The following is a 5,327-nucleotide window of genomic DNA, read 5'->3' as shown; positions in this document are numbered from 1 at the left end:
CGGGGGGGGGGGGTCTGAAGTCCGAGCAATTAAGGTTTCAATGGATCGGTGAAGCTACAACATTTCCCCTGGGAAAGTGTATATGTGTGTGTGTGTGTGTGTGTGTGTGTGTGTGTGTGTGTGTGTGTTTTCATTTAGCCTTTCTTCACAGCTTTAAGAGTCATTGATGACCAATTATGGTGTTTAGGAAATGACATCAGCTGCAGTACTTAAATGATGCAGTGTTTCGAATCCCCCCTCCCCCTCTCCTCCTGAACCACCTCATCCTTCTACTTCTTCTTCTTATACTACTACTTCTTCTTCTTCTTCTTCTTCTTCTTCTTCTTCTTTGGTCCCTTCCTCCACCCAAACCTCTTAAGTAGGCATCCTCTCCCCCCTATTATCTTCAGATCAGGCTCTGTGTTTTCGCTCTCAGCCTCTGATTAGAAAACCCCACCACTATCCCATTTACAGCCTTATACTAATTATGTAATAGCCTGTGTTTCCCCCCCACCAACAGCTCAATTTCAGTCTTAGCCTTGAGGTTGAAAACTGTGTCTCCCACACTGCTGCACTGTTATAATTAAAAGTAATACAGCACCCAATGTAGCCAACCCTTCTGCTGATTGCAGTGGGTTAAAAGATTAAGCATGCGCCTCGGGATTTAACTGTGTGAGACTAGACTGCTGTTTGTCACTGGGAGTTGAGGCATCAGTGAAAAGTAAATATAACACAAGTGAGTCATAAATGTTTCACCCTGGTGCTCTAACAGCACTGTGGGCATATCTAATGAGCCTGACAAAGGGTTTGAACAGATTCTTTCTAAGTTCATGGGAAAACTAGGCCAATCTGATCCAAAGTCACTGAATTTATTTACCCTTTAATTCTCATAGAAATCATATTAAAGAGGTGGAAGTTTTTTGAACACGTGCTTGCCTGCTGTGTTTGATTTTTTTTTCTTGGCGCTGTCCATGGTACTGTAGGGCTTTCATTAACAGAGGCAGGAGAAATGAAGGTGAAGTATTCATCGCCACCTCATGTCAGCATTTACAAACAACCAAACCTGCAGGACTGCAATTTATGTATATACTCATAGCCAGAATCACAAAATCTGATTAATTTTGAGTAGTTTTAGAAACTCATTACTTATCGTAACTGGGTATTATCTTAATATACCTTTTTTTCAGTGTCAGGCAGCTGTTTTAATCCTGTTTATGTTGTTTGTATTTATTGTTGTCACAATTCTTCAGTGTTGCCCCCTTGTCCGGGACTCTCTTGACTTTTACCTGGTACTAGAGCTGCAATGATTGGTTTATTAATTTTTAGTCCCTCGAAATGCTATATGTTTTGCAAATAATATTCATTTTTAAAAAGTTATATTTCAAGCAGTAATGGCAGGAATTTTCTGGTTCCATCTACTCAGATATGAGAGTTGGCTGTTTTTCTTTGTCTTACATCGTAGAAAGTTTTATGTCTTTGGCCTACTGGTCGTAGAAAGCAAGACATTTGATGGCATCACCTTGTGCTCTAGGATACTGTGATGGGCATTGTTTTTATGTTTTCTGATCATTCTAGACCAAATGATTAGGCGATGAACTGAGAAGATAATTGGCAGGTTTATTGATAATATTGTACATAATCGTTAGCTGCAGCCCCACCTGGTACCTGCCTGGTTAAAGAAAGGCTAAATGAAAAATGGAAAAGAAACTTCACGACAAGCCTCCAAAACAGTGACAGTGCTCCCTGTCATAGATTCATGTCTCTTAACTCTACTGGAGGGAACAGTTTTCTTGGAAAAGTCTCTCTCATAGGTGTTCATTTGGGTATAGATCTGGTGACTGTGAAGGCCAAAGCCTCTGATTCACATAATTTCAGTGACTCGTGCACCATTTTTCCTTTCAGTTTTTCACCCATCTGTATGCATCTGCTGCCCTAAATGGACACAGCTGTGTGTGGCAGGTATTTGGCCAGGTGATAATCTAAATCTCACGCTGAGTTGAGTACAATTTTCTCAGGTGTTGAGAAATGCAAATTGGGTGTTTTTTTGGATGGAGGGTGGGTTGGTCATACACTGTTTATTATGCTGCAAACATGGGACCAGAAGAACACCGTCACATAATGACAAAATGTCAGCAGCCCCTCTTTGTGTTTCCTTCATTACAAACCTCTCCACTGAGGCAAAGAACTTGACTTATTTTCAGCATCTTGATTCACTGTGTTACAGTTCCCTGCTGACTGGCTGACTAATACACTCTGAATATATATTCACAGCTGGATCCTGCCAAGTGACCTGAGAGAACTGACAATGGCAAAACTTCAGGCTTCACAAATATAAAGAAAGGACTAATGAGAGGATGTCTAAACCTTATAATAGAGCCACTGGGACACACTAACATGGACTCTGACCTCACAACAAATAAACATAGGGAGTCTTGTTGGCAATCAAGTGGGGCTGCCCTATTTTTCTTGTAATGTTTTCTCACTAATAGAGATGTGCTTTTATCCTGCCTCCTGAGCTTTAATCACTTCATAAATGAGACTGTGACTAAAAAAAAAAAATAATAATAATAATATAAGGGAGTGACACGTAATAAAAGGTCTTTGAAAGGCTGAATCTCGGAGCAGTCATTTATTTTAGAAATTTATTCAATAGGTCCACATTTAAAAAAAGAAAGAAAACTTTGCATTTACAGATTGTGTGAATGAACCTGAATGAACTGATAGACTGAAAGAGTCTCTGTTGAGGTTACACAGCAGTCGTCTGAACAAGAACATTAGCATTTCAAAGTTCATTTCAGATATGGCAATTTATTTCCTCCACAACAGTGAAAGGTGATGATAATGTGCTGTTTCAATAGCCTCTTAAGAGTGGGTATTTATCAAAATGAAGCAGTATCTTGAAGGGTGCCAAAGTTTGTGATTTCAGTTGAGCCTGGTGATGATAAACTCAGATTGGAGCTATTGGGAAATGGAGGGTAACTTTCTGTCCTTATACTGCAGTTTTAAAGCTGTAGAAGAGGCAAGCCTCCACTGGACGTATCTCAACTTTGTAAAGTTGCAACTGGCAGAGGAACTGTGCCTTGATCTTTGTTTGCTGCTCCCTTATGAAGTGGAAACCTGGCAGCCACGGGAACACGTGAAAGCAGATTAGGGTGTCAGATCACAACCCTGCTGTATAATACATTCAACATCTCTCCAAATCCAACCTCATTTTCATTAGCATTTAAATATTGTCATCATCTATTCCACTCCACATCCCTGCCACACTTATTCCAAGTCCTGCTGCAGTGATGACCTTCTATGGGGAAGAAACAGGACCCGGTCAGCCAGAATTCTGTGCCGTGGGCATCAGAGAAAATTACATTTGAAATTCCTAAACTGGTTTATTCACATTCACCTATGTACCCAGGATTGTGAACAGGGCGACATACTTAAATAATCAGCAGAAAAGTGCGCCATAGTGCTTTCTGTGTGTCTGCAACACAGTGGGAGTGTGCAGAGATCAAGAGAAATCTGAAGGAAGCTGGTGAATTCGTTCACCAGTTTCATTCATATATTCATATCATTCAATCATTCGCAATCGTCATCGCAACATTACAGCTCAAAGGTCAACCAGCCAAACAATAAGCTTGGCCACCCTGTGTGATTATAAAAAACAGTTGCTTACACACAAACTCACACACACAGATAAATGAAGAAATGTCCTGTAACATATACAATACCCTCAAGAGATGGGAATACAACTTAAAGTTCACCCCAGAAAGGTTACGTCTGCAACACCACATGAAAAATGCAAAGCTGACTGGATATAACATTTGGACCTATGTGTGTACAGACGTGTACAATTTGTGAGAGATGGAATCCGACCACCTGATTGCAGATTAAATAAGAAGACATGACAATTTTGCTTCACACAGTAAAAATGGGACTGACCTTGTGTAGGTTGTGGAAACGTTGCAGTAGAAAATTAAAATGTACTTTTTGTTGTTGTGTAGCCCTGGGCACGAAGGCCAAGGCCAGAGGCATCCTGGCACTACATATTCCAAAAATACACACAAATGTGCTGTAATTGCAACGTTACCTTAAAAAACGTGAATTGTGATGGGTGTGAAAAACCTAGACCTGTTTGGTACACCAAAGCCAATACTAAAAAGGCTAAATAATATTTGTCCCTGCAGGCATACATTTTTTAAAACTATTAATGTTGAATGTTTTATCTTTTCTTTGCTTCAGATATGATAGTATGAATGTAACTAAATGTGACCTGTCCATGTCTTATTCTGTCAGTCAATGCCCTGATTCCATATCAAATACAAATAAAATACACTGCACTAAATTGAGATATTTTGGCAGAACCATCACACCACCATGAACTGTATTTGCATACTAAAAACACTCTCTGAGTTAGTATACTGTATAGTGTGCAACTAGGACACAGAGAGTGGCTTCGAGAAAGTCAATGAAGCTTTACCTGCTCACAATTTGTAAGCTATCCGTTAAATAACTAAAGTAACATGTGTTTGACAGCCTGTAATAACATGAACCGCGGTAACTTTAACATACAGTAGTTTGTTAACAGTGCTGTCCAAAGACCATAAAATTAGCAATTACTGCCAACTCCGGAGTAGTGACAGGCAAAGTGAGAGGCTGGTAAAACTATAACCCAGTTAGCTGTGCACTGCGACTCGCCTGATGACCTGCATACCTGCCGGAGACATGATGGATGTATCCTCAAAATGTAACACCATTTCCATTTGGAGATTACTGGGTGACTCATCATCTCCCTTTAAGAGGATACACTCAGAAATACACATGCATCTAAACATCACACACAAACACACACACACACACACATACATAAAAAGCTGGATTCCAATATATCATCCTCCTGCTTGTCAGTCAGTGTTGTTCATTGTGGACATGAGTGATCCACAGATCCATCCTTCATGTTCTTTGCAGATTTCATTTCCTCACTCAATTATCCAGTAATGATTTGGTAAATTAAAAGCTCAGTTTATCTCAGAGTTTCCCCTAGCATTCAAAATGGAGCTCCTAAATCCTGGAACAATTCAATTTTTAATGGGTTCAGGGTAAGTTTTAGTGCAACATGATGGTCTAAATGCAATTTTAGAGGCTTTTTCCACATGTGAAAAAAAAAAAAAATTAGGTGATAGATAAAGATCTTTGTCATGAAAATGCACAGCTATAATGCACAAAATGTCAGCTATTGAAACATTCAATGCAAACATATCATCAAAGAATCAGCCATCAAAAATCCAATATCAGCAGAACCCTATACATACACACATACGCACACCCACCCACCCCCACACACACACACAAACACA

This window comes from Micropterus dolomieu, linkage group LG23 (genome assembly GCF_021292245.1).
Source record: "Micropterus dolomieu isolate WLL.071019.BEF.003 ecotype Adirondacks linkage group LG23, ASM2129224v1, whole genome shotgun sequence".
Taxonomy (NCBI): Eukaryota; Metazoa; Chordata; class Actinopteri; order Centrarchiformes; family Centrarchidae; genus Micropterus; species Micropterus dolomieu.
Note: the sequence above shows the minus strand (reverse complement) of the source record.